The sequence below is a fragment of the Staurois parvus genome, unplaced genomic scaffold, assembly GCF_062004578.1.
Source record: "Staurois parvus isolate SC_StPar_1 unplaced genomic scaffold, SC_StPar_1.0 ptg000362l, whole genome shotgun sequence".
Lineage (NCBI taxonomy): Eukaryota > Metazoa > Chordata > Amphibia > Anura > Ranidae > Staurois > Staurois parvus.
The window spans coordinates 5,667,039-5,681,669 of NW_028318158.1; positions in this window are offsets into that span (position 1 = coordinate 5,667,039).

Genomic DNA, 14,631 nt, shown 5'->3' on the forward strand with positions numbered 1-14,631 from the left:
ATTCTCATGAGGGACAAGTAGATTGGGGCCCTGATTTAGTCGCTGGACAAGTAGTTTTTTCAAAAACGTCCACACCCCTGTGTCATGTAAACCTGTGAGTTTCAATACAAATCCAGAAATGCATATGTGTGAACCAGGTTGGCTCCATTCACATTTGGGTCTTTTGGAATCGCAGCAGAAACACTGTGATCACAAAACGCAGGTTTAGGTGCCATTATTTTCAATGGCGAATAAAATGAGGTGCAGTTTTGCCATGATTGTCGTGTGACAAATTGCAAGAAATATACAGCTACATTTAAAAAAAAAAAAAAAAAAAAAAAAGTGGTATCCATTAGCATTTACCAGCAACAGAAAGCCCGCTTTGTCCTGAAAAAAACAAGGTATAATCCACCAGGTTAAAGTTATTGTGATATGTACAGTTGCAAAATTGTGTTCAGGCAGTAAGGGGGTTACATTTTTAAATTTTGTCAGTTGGAGATGACACGGCAGCCATTTTTGGCCAGATTTCCTTTGATAATAATAATATTAATAATAATAAAAAAAAAAAATAGGAGATATCCTTTACCATTTACCAGCAAAAGAAAGCCCACTTTGTCCTGAACAAAACAAGGTATAATCCACCAGGAGGTCGAGGTCCCAATCATGTGATCACTGTTTGGCCAATCAGTGATCACATGCAGAGTAGTAAGCAAGATGTCACTTCTGACATCATTGCTTACTACATGTGAAATCTGTGAATGATCACAGAGGTCACATGGTACAAAGCTATTCACAACAGCCTTGTACTATGTGACAAGCTGTGACCAATCACAGCTCACACAGTAGTTCTCAATGGCTGCAAGAATGCAGCCAGAGAGAAGAAGAAATGGTTGCTTTTACAGCCTTTATGGGTGTAAAAGCAATCAGTGTAAAAAAAAAAAAAAAAAAACTTCATCACCCCACCATGGTGACACTGTACTGCTAGGGTGACAGTATGTAAAAAAGTAAAAAAAAAAAAAAAAAAAAAAAAATTTATAAGAAAAACACTTTTTCAAAATTTTTGGACTTTTCATTTACATAGCAAAAAAAATAAAAATCCCAGTGGTGAATAAATACCACCAAAATAAAGCTTTATCTGTCTCAAAAAATGCTAAAAAATTAATATGGGTACAGTGTTGCATGACCGCGCAATTGTCATTCAAAGTGTGATAGCACTAAAAGCTGAAAATAGGCCTGGACAGCAAGGGGGTAAAAGAGTCCGGACTTGAAGTGGTTAAAAAAAGGAGATATCCTTTACCATTTACCATCAAAAAAAAAAAAACCCACTTTATTACTTTATTCTGAAGAAAACAAGACTGAATCCACCAGAATATGTTGTGTTGTGATCCACCAGGATAAGTTGTTGTGATGATATGTACAGTTGCAAAATTGTGTTCGAGCATTGAGGGGTTAAATTTTCATTTGACATGGTGGCCATTTTGGGCCAGTTTTCCTTTGATAACACCAAAAAAATAGCAGCTAGCCATTAGCATTTACCAGCAAAAGAAACGCAGGTTTAGGTGCCATTATTTTCAATGGCGAATAAAATGAGGTGCAGTTTTGTCATGATTGTCGTGTGACAAATAGCAAGAAATATACAGCTACATTAAAAAAAAAAAAAAAAAAAAAGTGGTATCTATTGCCATTTACCAGCAACTGAAAGCCCGCTTTGTCCTGAAAAAAACAAGGTATAATCCACCAGGTTAAAGTTATTGTGATATGTACAGTTGCAAAATTGTGTTCAGGCACTAAGGGGGTTACATTTTTAAATTTTGTCAGTTGGAGATGACACGGCAGCCATTTTTGGCCAGTTTTCCTTTGATAATAATAATAATAATAAAAAAAAAAGAAGTAGGAGATATCCTTTACCATTTACCAGCAAAAGAAAGCCCACTTTGTCCTGAACAAAACAAGGTATAATGATATGTACAGTTGCAAAATTGTGCTCAGGCATTAAGGGGTTAATTTTTTTTAAATTCTGTCACTTGGAGATGACATGGCGACTATTTTGGGACAATTTTCCTTTGATGATAATATTATTAAAAAAAAAAAAAAAAAAAAAAAAAAAATATCCATTATTATTTTCCAGCAAAAAAAAAAAACATTTTGTCCTGAACAAAACAAGGTATAATCCACCAGGATATACAGAGCTGTTGTGATAATATGCACAGTTGCAAAATTGTGTTCAGACACTAAGGGGTTAAATTTTTAAATCTTGTCAGTTGGAGATGACACGGCGGCCATTTTGGGCCATTTTTCCTTTGATAATAAAACAAAAAATATAGGACATATCCATTACCATTTACCAGCAAAAGAAAGCCCACTTTGTCCTGAACAAAACAAGGTATAATCCACCAGGATATACAAAGCTGTTGTGATGATATGTACAGTTACAATATTGTGTCCAGGCAGTAAGGGGTTAAATTTTGTCAGTTGGTGATGACTCAGCAGTTTTGGTTTCTATAAATAGAAGCCTGAGCAGTGTCTGATCAGTCCTTGTGTGTGAGTGGTGGAGAGCAGAGGCACAAGGACCCATCTCGTCAGCGTATTTTACATCCTTTTCGCAGTTTCAGATTTTTGCATCATTTGCCTATATTCTTGGATTTTTCGGTATTGCTCTCCATATTTAACATCTCAGGTAGGAAATTAGTGGGCTGTTTTGAGATCTAAAGCCCAGCCTTTAGGGGCTGTAGGCCAGATTTCACAGCCCCTATTTCATTACACACTAATAACATCAGTGTTCTACAACCAACTAGACATCGCCATGGAGTGGCCTGATGTTGAAATTGGTTTCCATGATTTCTCAGAATTTGACCCAGACAATGACAGCGACTGGGACATGATTTCTGAGCTGATCAATTACCATGACTCTGAGTTTGGCCAAGCCAATAAAGAAACAACTAATTGGTTTGAGAGCATCATCTCCAACTCAGAAGGAGATAAGAACGTCACTAAGGAGGAAGATAAAACCATCCATCATTCTCCACAGCCCAGCCTAGCAAACACCGTGCTGGAGCTAGCTCCTACCCAATCTTATTTACCATCTGCAGCATCTGACCCGCTGAACAACATCAGGGTCTGGGACACGATTTCTGAGCCTGCCAATGGCTGGGAGTCAACTTACCAGCTAGCTAGCTCAGAAAAGCAACAGGTCCCAGCCACCCAAAAAATGGCTGCGTGGGTAGCGAGCTTCACCTCTGAGAATTACTCAGAAGAGCAGCGGGTCCCAGCCATCCAAGAGTCAACTGATGGGATGGATAGCTGGACTGCTGACCCGGTAGGAGATAAAACCAACATCCAATCTCCACAGTTCGGGTCAGCACACCATCATCTAGCAGCAAACACAATGCTGGAGCTACCACCTACCCGGCATTATTTTGCAGCTGCACAGTATGACGCAGCGCACAATGACAGGGTCTGGGACATGATTTCTGAGCCTGCGAATGGCTGCATGTCAACTAGCCAGTTAGCTAGCTCAGAAATAAAGCAGGTCCCAGCTAACCCAAAAAAAAGGAGTTGGGCAGATAGCTTCTTCTCTGATCTGGCAGGAGATGAGGACATAACCAATGTGGAAACCAACAACCAATATCCACATCCCAGCCTAGCAAACCATCATCTAACATCAAACACTTCGCTGGAGCCTCTTCCTGCCAGACATCAGAATCTAAATGTCCAGCACATACCTCTGACTATTCCTCCATCGAAAGCAGGTAAGTACATTTCAGGATTTATTATTACAGTTCTTTAGCTTTACCTTTAGCAAGTGATATGCAGAGATTCCTAGGTAAATGCAGGTTAACTCCAGGGCCAGCCAGTTTCAGCTGCCATTTACCATCATTCACCACTTACAGTCCCTTCCATACAGACCGGACTCCCTAAAGGAGTCCGCTTGCTCAGCAGGGATCTGTCCGCTGATCCCCGCAAAGCAAGTGGATGGCTGGTCCATGTCCGCTCCGCTCCTGCAGAGTGGAAGCAGACACAAGCTGCTCTCCTTTATGGTCGGTTGGAAGTAAACAGACTGCTCTGTCTGTTTACACCCGACTGCCATCTGATCCGATTCGCTAGATGAAGGGGAACGGATCCCCATCTGTCTGTTTTTAGCATGACACAAGTCCGTTTACACCCACCGCTCTGTTTTTTTTCAGGTTTTATTGCTGAGAGCTACCATTTAATAATACTAATATCAATAATGTCACAATAATCAAGGTGAAATTGTAGGTTCATAGGGAAGCCCAAAATGTTTTATTAAAAAAATAAAACAAAATTATATATATACATATATATATACACACACACACATATAAATATAATCTTGACAGTACTTAGATGTAAATGAGGCATTAGGGCCTATTCACAAATGTGAGTTGTAAACATATGAATTTTTTGAAAACACATCTTGCATGTTTAGCATGTTTTGTGCTCTTGGTGCACTTCATTTTTGAGCATGGCTGCAATCAGGACTTTTGAAAAGCGCTGCTCGCTGTAAAGTAACACAGGGCAACACTTAGATAGGATTTAAAGAGAGCTATCTTTCATGCGCTGGGAAGGTGCATTTTAGCATGTCAAAAGTGCATAGGTGGGAACAGGGCCTTCGTTTTTACTTTTCAGTCTGAGCGCATTTTTTTCAACAGAACATTTACTAAGCCTAGAGAGTGCAAAATCTGGAGCAGCTCTGAATAGAAACCAATCAGCTTCCAGGTTTAATTTGCAAAGCTAAAAGCGAATCTAAAGGTTCATTTTTTTTTTTTTAATAACAAACACGTCTATACTTACATGCTGTGTGCAGTGGTTTTGCACAGAGCAGCCTGGATCCTCCTCTTCTCGGGTCCCCCGCAGGCTCGCCTGGCCCTTCCCTCCTGTTGGGTGCCGCCACAGAAATCAGCTTGCCATGGGGGCACCTGCTGCTCTGTGTCCATTCACACCCTGAGCTGTGGCTTGGCACCACCCCTCTCTCTCATTGCCTGACTGGCTGTGATTGACAGCAGCGGGAGCCAATGGCTCCAGCTTGCTATCTCAGCCAATGAGGAGGTAGAGACTTGGGGTAGAGCCGAGGCTGTCATTCATAGCACTGGATCATGATGAGGCTCAGGTAAGCATTGAGGGGGCGGGAGGAGCTGCTGCACACAGAAAGTTTGTTACCTTCTTGCATAGAATGCCTGAATGTAAAAAACCTTCAGCCTTTACAACCGCTTTAATTGAACAAACTGAAGTTAGAAGCTGATTGGCTACCATGTACGGCTGTACCAGATTCTGAGTGCCCCAGTTTTAGTAAATCTACTCCAATATCTGCTTATCTTGTCAGCAATGCAGTGTCCTGGTAATGTCCTGGGCATGGATATATGAAACTATGGTGTCAGCCTTCCCAGCTATCTTCTTTGAACTGCATAAAAATGCCTCCATATGTAACGGACATGAGGAGGAGAGGGGAAGTAGGAGAGCTGCCTAGGGTGACAATGCTGCTCCTTCTATATATACAGAGGAAGGAGCGTTGTCACCCCTAGGACAGGAAGTGTGTTACTGCTTTGATCAAAAGATAAAAATAAAAGAAACAAGACCAGAGAAAAGGAACAAATGCACTCACTACAGCTAAGGACTGAAAAACTGCAAAATATAGATTTTGATTTTTAGCTTTAGATGCCTTTTGGTATTAATACCTCTATTACACAGTCTGAAAATTGTGACTGCCCCAGGTATAACTCCATTATTCTTTTTTCTAGGACTATCAGACGTGGCGTTCTCCAAGAACAAGAAGGGACGTGTGAAACGGCCAATGAATGCGTACATGATCTGGTCTCGCATTCACCGTCCAGTCTTGAACCAAGCCTATCCTGGCACCCCATTTTCCACCATTAGTGCCAGGCTTGGAGAAGAATGGAAAAACCTGTCACTGGAGCAGCAAAAGCCCTATTATGAGGAGGCGGAGCGACTTAAAAGGAAACACGCTGAAGAGTATCCAAGTAAGTAGTCAGACACAGTTCTTAGTCCTCATTGCAGGATTCATATTCCAATGGATGAAAACTAGTTTTACTATCAGTACAGAAAAGTCCGTTCGTTTATCCGATGGATTGGCCCCTGCATGACATATTACATATCCAAATGCTGAAATGAAATATGTCATCGTTATAATAGCATAGTGCAATGTTGACACTTTTGTACAATTATTTTTATGGTTCGCTATGCAATTTGTATATTTCCCTCTGTGATTAACAAATAAAAAAATGCATCATAGAGCAAACTTTTATCAAAAACACATGACTTTTATAGCAGGACAGGATCTGTTCACCTGAGGGGTATTTACAGGTTCAGGGTGGGGATATCTCCCCCTTCACTGGCACAGCTATAAGGCTATGTTTACACCTGTGGCTGGGGTCAGTCAAAACAAACAGCTGAGCCACGTTTTTACTGCCCCCCCCCCCCTAGGCTGCGCAGGCAGCGGCTGTACACATGCTGGTTGTGCAGGTTTTCAGAGGCTACAACAGGTGGTGGGGAAGAAACAAAATGCCTCTTCTCCTCCTGTCAAACGTCATCAGAAAAGTGATCCACCGTGGATCGATCTTCAGAGGGTACAGCTCATGGAAGCTAGCCCTAACACTTGCTGAAAGCTTTTTACTTGAGCCTTTGGTGTCATCAAATAAGTCCTCTATATATGTCTATTGAGAATTCACTGTTGGGATACAGATTTGAAGTGCTCTGTCCCTCTAGATATATATGGAAAAGGCTCTTCTGCTGGCGGCACAAAAGGTTCAACTGAAAAGCACTCGAGTTTTACCAAGCTGAGAGGACCCAATGTGGAATCCAAACCTGCTTCATTCTACACAAAACAGAAAAGAAAGGGTTTTCCAAGCATGTCTACTTTACAGCTGTACTTGCTACATGTATGCACACATTTAAATTGAACCATTTTAGTACCAATCTGCAAATTGCTTCCTACCTGTACGCTCCAATGTGCATTGTACATTAAACCCAGATCTATAGATCTTCACATCTGCAGATATAGGGATTACCCATGATAACCGATAGTCGTGAGTATTGGATAATCCCAATTCATCTGTGCAAAGTACAATGCAAATCCAATCTGTAGGCTGTATTTATGGAGTCTGATTTATAGTAGATGATTTCTGACTTTTCCACACCAGTTTTTTCCCTCCATCTGTATTATACACTATAATAACATTTTGCTTTTCTTTAGATTGGGAATATCGGCCTGACACAAAGAGAAGGAAGATATCCTCTTCAGTAGAGGACACCAGTGCAAGTTCTCCCAGAGTTCCATCAGAAGCCTCCGCTAATTTGATGCTGCCATATTTGTCATCATCTGCAGGGATGGTTCAACTCCTCCAAACAACAGGTAAGTCATGAGTGTTTACTGAGTGAATGTAGGCTGACACTACCAGATGTAACCCTAGGGTCACACTTATGTGGGTTTGCGGCTGCGTGTCTCTACAGAGCAGCACGTATTGGCTGCAGGTGGTTGTGCGTACAGGACCAGCTGTGATTCTCGCACCCGCAATCACCCCACACCGTGTGAACCTAGCCTTACATACTCTGCCAGCAATTAAAGTGAACCTATATTAGTTCACTCGGTTAGTTCACTTAGTTCAATTGGATCCTTAACTAGGCTTCAATTTCTCCGCAGATTAAAGTGAAAGGCCAGCTTTCATTATATTCTTTTATTTTCTGTAGGACTGCTATTGTCCTTACGTCTAACTTGTCTAATTTGTTCTCTTGTAGATGGAGTATATTACATTTTGTAACCAGTCATGCCACCGTCCTGCAATACCATCGACCAGCAATGCAACTGAACTGCAGTACCATCGTGTCATCAAGACCTACAACATCCAACATGTAAACACCGCACAGCCATCTTTTATGCTTACCTACTCTGTGCAATGATATCGCACAGACAGGTCCCTTTCCTCATCTTTAGCAGTCCCCATCTTGACAAGAGGTGTGCTAACCTCTACAATCAGGTACTCTTACCCAACAGATGCATATTACAAAATGCTTTATTCAGTACAATTATAATCAGAGAGGCAGACCATATACTACTAAAATCCCCATCACCACAAAGCTCTAAAGCAGCCGGTCTCACTTTGCGAAACTGGTCAGACATGACCCTTCTACAATGCCCTGACTCTCTGTGGGACCTATACATTTGGAATGATAAGTTACATTGAGTAACATTTTATTCTATTATCACTTTCAGACTACCTATGGTGACTTTCTCTTGGATATATAACGGTCTACACATACGGAGTTTCCTCATCCTAAAGCCCCCATTGGCTCGCTGGTGTGCGAGGGAGGTTCAGCGGTGGCTGCCCTTAATATACCAGTATCAAGGTGGTGGCGCTCATCAGTGTCTGGTTTATTCTGGTAGCCTATTTATCCATCCTCCTCTAGACCACTGTGCCCGGTATTGTGTTCCGGGCACTACCAGTCCCCTTATCCTAAAACCTCCATGGGCTCCATGGAGTGAAATATTAAGATTTACTGGAGTGCGAGGGAGGTTCAGTATGGCTGTCTTTAATAGACATATTTAGCCATCCTCCTCTAGACCAATGTGCCAGATGTTTTGTTTCGGGCACAACCAGTTGGGAGCTGCAACATAAGGGGGAATCAGGGGGGAACCCATATCTGTTGGAGCAAGAGATAATAGTCACTATGTCCTTCAGCCTGTTATAGCTCTTTATGCTAAATACCATCTTGTCAATTTATAGTTTTCCATGACTGGATGGTTGGAAGGTCCCAGAGAGAGGCAAACATCGTGGAAGGTTCACGCCAGACCGGTTCCACCAGATTACACCAGCTGCGTCCTAGCTTGGTGATCTTAGTACATTGTCTGTTTCTGATTTTATTATAATTGCACTGAATAAAGCTTTTTGTAATATGCATCGGTTAAGTGTAGTACCAGGTTCAGTATGGCTGTCTTTAATAGACATAATTAGCCATCCTCCTCTAGACCACTGTGCCCGGTGTTTTGGCACAACCGGCTAAAGATCGATGAGAACCATCTAGCAAGCATATATCGCCCCGCTCAAAGCTAGACAAAACATCTAGCAAGCGGGAGCAGCATCCAAAGCTGTACCAGAAACTACCCTGAAACACGTTTGGATTTTTACCTGTCCCTTCCAGGGACATGCTAAGGTGGTTAAGTCCAAACCAGGTTTTTAGCCTCTGTTTATCAAATACTGCATGGGTCAATAACAGCATAAATGTTAAACCCACTGTTAAGGCCATTGAAGGGGGAGGCAATTACCCTGAAACGTGTTGGATGTTTAACTGTGTTAACATATGGTCTGTGGCATTTCAGGTCGGTAACCAGATATGAACCTATTGGCTCTCCTGCAGTTTGTGTCCGTTTGCCCCATGTTGGCACTGTGTTCACTGGAAAATTCGCATTTTGAAGAGCAAAGTAGGGTCTCAGGGCCTGGACTTGAACCTGGGACTTCTACTGTGTCAGGCAGTCTATATCGTTTGTGACCGACTTTTGGCTTGTGACTGACTCCGCTTTTGTGTTATCCCTAAACTGTTTGATCCGCTCTTGGTTTCCAGCTTGCCCTTTCCCTGGTGGGGGGATCCTGAGACTGCGACCTGGTATTCACACGCAGCCAAATCCATCTCCACCATTAGGAGCTCTGGTGAAGACCGGTGGATACTTCAACCCCGCACCTCAGGTGAGCCTGCGTCATTCCCAGGGTGACCCGCTGGTGTACCAATCCTGCTGGTTTCAGGTAAGCCTTACAACTGCTGTAGCAATTGGTCTCTGAACCTGACCACACACCGTGACAGAATATTCTGGCCCAAACATGGAGGCCGCTATAGCAAATGCCATGGCTCCTGTCAGGCAGCAAATTTCAGAGCTGCAAGAGTTTGGTGTTACCTACCAAAAGAAATTTTCCCAACTGCAAAGTGTAGTAGAGGGGCAACAGGAAGTGATCCATGCCCTGCAGAGATGATTGCTGGACTTAAGTTCACGCGATGTTGCTAATACACGCATGCCTCTGCCTTTCAAGTTCAATGGAGACCGCCGCCACTACAGGGGTTTCCTTAACCAATGCCGCATTTATTTCCAGATGCAACCTGCTGCATTTAATTCTGAGAAACAGACGGTATTATTTGTTATAAACCTCCTGACTGAGGAAGCCCTAGCTTGGGCCTCTCATTATATAGAGCAAGACAACGCAATGTTAAACAGCTTTGAGACTTTTGTGACTGCAATGAATCAGGTCTTTGATGATCGCTACCGCTGAAGCAAAGCTGCATAGTTTGCGGCAGGGTAGACGCCCTGTTGCAGAGTATACAACTGAATTTCGACGATGGATCTCAGATACCACCTGGAACCCAGCAGCGCAAAAGAGTCCGTTTCGGCAAGGGCTCTCTGAACAGGTGAAGGATGAGCTCGCCGGAGTAGAGACTCCTAACGATCTTGAGAAGTTCATCCAATTATACAATCGGATTGACCAGAAACTTACAGAAAGGAGAGATTGGGAATGTTTGGAAGTAATGGTGGTATGCGTTTCTCTGCTAATCAGTTCAGTCAGAAGGATCTAAACATTTCTTCAGATTCTAACACACCTGAACCTATGCAGGTAGATGCTATTAAAAGATCCATTTCTACTCAAGAGAAAGAGAAGACGTTTGGAGAACTTATGTTTATATTGTGGGGACTCTGGGCATTACGCAGTTAATTGTCCCAATAAAGTCAAAAGAAAAATTGCTGCGACTGATGTTATCCTGCCTGAACGCATGAATTCAATTACCCAGTCTATCTCCCCATTGGTCCATGAAGAAAATAAAGTTGGTCCTAAACAGTCTCATTTTGTTGTCCCTATCAAACTTTTCACCGAGGGCTATGAAATTCCTTCTTCTGCTATGCTGGATTCTGGGGCTGGGGGAAACTTTATGGACATAGAGTTTGCCCACAATAATAATATTCTCAGAAGAAACAAATCCGCCCCTATTGATATGGAGACGGTTGATGATTCACCTTTATCATCAGGACCAGTTACTCATGAAACCGTTCCTCTAGTACTCCAATTTCAGGCTGACCATTTTGAGACCATCAGCTTTCAGCTGATTACATCACCTAAATTCCTGTCATCCTGGGCATCCCCTGGTTTTCTACCCATAATCCCTCCATCAACTGGGGAGCACGGATGATAAATTTTACATCCCCCCATTGCGAGGAACATTGTAGGAAACCATGTGGTACAATTCTCTACCAATCAGAGAATCACAGGCTGATATGGTAACTACACAGTCATAAGACAACCTGCCTCTACAATACCATGAGTTTCAAGACATCTGTGATAAAAAGAATGCGGATCAATTACCTCCTCATCGTCCATACGATTGTCCCATTGAACTGCTTCCAGGAGCAGAAATACCATTCAGCCGCATTTTCAATTGATCAGAACCTGAATTAAAGGTGCTAAGGGAGTGGCTTGATGAGAATTTGGAGAAGGGCTTTATCAGACCCTCAACATCTGCAGGGGCAGCCCTGTTCTTTGTTGAGAAAAAGGACTCCACTTTGCGTCCATGCATTGATTTTAGGGGCTTGAATAAAATCACTGTTAAAAACCTTTACCCACTCCCTTTAATCGCAGAAATGTTGGAAAGACTCCGCTCTGCCAAAGTCTTCACAAAACTTGACTTACGGGGGGCATATAACCTGGTACGCATGCTGCAAGGAGACGAATGGAAAACTGCCTTTAGCACCAGATATGGACACTTCGAGTCCCTAGTTATGCCTTTTGGCCTATGTAATGCTACCGTGACTTTTCAGCACTTCATCAATGATGTTTTTCGAGATCTCTTGGACCAGTTTGTTATTGCTTATCTGGACGATATTCTCATCTTTTCGGACAACCTGGAGGAGCATCGCAAGCATGTCTGCACTGTATTCAAAAGGTTAAGGATGAACCGACTTTACATCAAACTGGAGAAGTGTGAGTTTGAACAAACCCAGATCCAGTTCTTGGGATATATCGTTTCATCAGAAGGAGTGAGCATGGATCCCGAAAAGATCACGGCAGCGGTGGATTGGACTGCCCCTGGAAACGTTAAGGAAATACAACGATTTATTGGATTTGCCAACTTTTATAGGAAATTCATAAGAAACCTCTCTAAAGTAATAGCACCAATTACACAGCTGACAAAGAAAGGAGTGCCCTTTGCATGGTCAACTGAGGCGCAAACTGCTTTTAGTAAGCTAAAGACTCTTTGCACTTCTGCACCAATATTGGTACATCCAGATCCTGAGCTACCTTTTATTGTGGAAGTGGATGCCTCAGACTCTGCCGTAGGAGCGATCATTTCTCAGAGACGAGGAGAAAAAATGCAGCTTCATCCCTGTGCATATTTTTCTCATTTGATGTCATCAGCTGAAAAGAATTATGACATTAGGAATAAGGAGTTGCTGGCAATTAAGGAAGCTTTTTCCGAATGGAGGCATCTGTAGGAAGGGGCTAAGCATCCTGTGACTGTCTTCACTGATCATAAAAATCTAGAATTCATCCGTTTTGCCAACAGATTGTCTTCTAGACAAGCACGTTGGTCACTGTTCTTTTCCAGGTTCAATTTTATTATCTCATATCGACCTGGGTCAAGAAACGGTAAGGCTGATGCTTTATCACGGATGTTGTCTGGGCCTCTCCAGGAGAACAACTCTGAATGCACAATCCTGCCTCAAAAGAACTTTCTGGGGGCCACAAGTCCTAAGGCATTCTTGTATCTTCTTAAAGAGGGGTATGAGAATGACCCACTTCTCAATCATCCACCTAAAGACATTAACCTGACTTATAAGAATGGCTTTTGGATTCAAGGACATCATCTTTATGTACCTGAATCTGTTCGGGTGGAAGCTCTCAAGTTGGTTCATGATTCCAAACCGCTGGGCATTTTGGAGTCTCTAAGACCGAAGAACTGTTATCGCATTCCTTTTGTTGGCCGGGGTACAGGAAAGATGTCAAACGCTATGTGGCCTCATGCTTGACCTGTGCACGCAATAAAATTCCCCGAGCCTCTCCTTTGGGGTTGCTTTAGCCACTCCCTGTTCCATCAAGACCATGGGGGTCTATTTCTATGGATTTTGTGGTGGATTTACCTCCCTCAAAAGGAATGACCACCATTTTGGTAGTTGTTGACCGTCTCACAAAAATTTTCTTCCAGTTAAGGGGGTGCCCACTGCTGAACAGACTGCTGAACTGATGGTTCGAGAAGTCTTTAAACTGCATGAAATCCCTGATGATGTGGTGTCTGACAGAGGTGTGCAGTTTACTTCAAAATTCTGGAAAAGCTTTTGCTCAGCCGTAGGTGTTACAATCAATCTGTCCTCTGCTTTTCATCCCCAGTCTAATGGTCAGACTGAGAGAACTAATCAAACAATGGAACAGTATCTTCGTTTCTTTGTCACTTATCTTCAGGATGACTGGGTGGACTGCCTTCCCACTGCAGAGTTTGCATACAATTCTAAACATAGTTCCACGTCTCCCTTTTACTTAAACACCGGTTATCATCCAGTTTTTATTCCTGATCTCCCTATCACAACTCCAATTCCTGCTGTTACCAACAGACTAACTACATTGCAGGCGATTCAGGAGACATTGATTGAGACTTTGAGGGAAGCTCAGGAATATTACAAAAAGGCTGCTGACGCCGGAGAGCACTTCCTACGTTTCATGTGGGTGACCAAGTTTGGTTATCAACAAAGAATTTGAAGGTGCATGTGCCTACGTTTCATGTGGGTAACAAAGTTTGGTTATCAACAAAGAATTTGACGGTGCATGTGCCATCTGCTAAGTTGGGTCAAAAGTTTGTGGGTCCTTTTCAGATTTCTGCCCAAATCAACCCAGTCACTTTCCGCTTAAAGCTTCCGGACAGTATGAGGATTCACCCTGTTTTTCACATATCACTACTCAAACCGTTTCAGGAAAATCCTTTCCCTGGAAGAATTTGTCCACCTGTTGAGATACAGGGTGAAGAAGAATTTGTGGTGGAGAAAATTCTTGATTCCAGGATCTTTAGGAATAAATTACAATATCTGGTTCAATGGGAAGGTTATGGGCCAGAAGAAAATTCTTGGGAGCCTGAGGAGAATATTCACGCCTCTAGATTAACAAGAGAATTCCACCAGAGGTTTTCTCACAAACCTGGCCCTAAAACGTCCAGAGGACGTCCTGGGAGGAGGGGAGTACTGTCAGGGCCTGGACTTGAACCTGGGACTTCTACTGTGTCAGGCAGTAACTCTTCACACTGAGCTACCTGAGATGCTGGACAACACTCTGCCTGATCTATTGGATAATCCTGCCTTGTGCCTTGTTTTCTCTTGAACGTTGAACTCCTTGCTCCTCCCATGAACTTCCTATAAAAGCCATGTCCATGCACTTCCTCCTTGCCAAATTATTGTGCCTTCCAGCCAATATCCCGCTCATCCTTACTGCTGCCGTCTATATCGTTTGTGACCGACCTTTGGCTTGTGACTGACTCCGCTTTTGTCTTATCTCTAAACTGTTTGATCCGCTCTTGGTTTCCAGCGTGCCCTTTCCCTGGTGGGGGGATCCTGAGACTACGACCTGGTATTCACACGCAGCCAAATCCATCTCCACCGTTAGG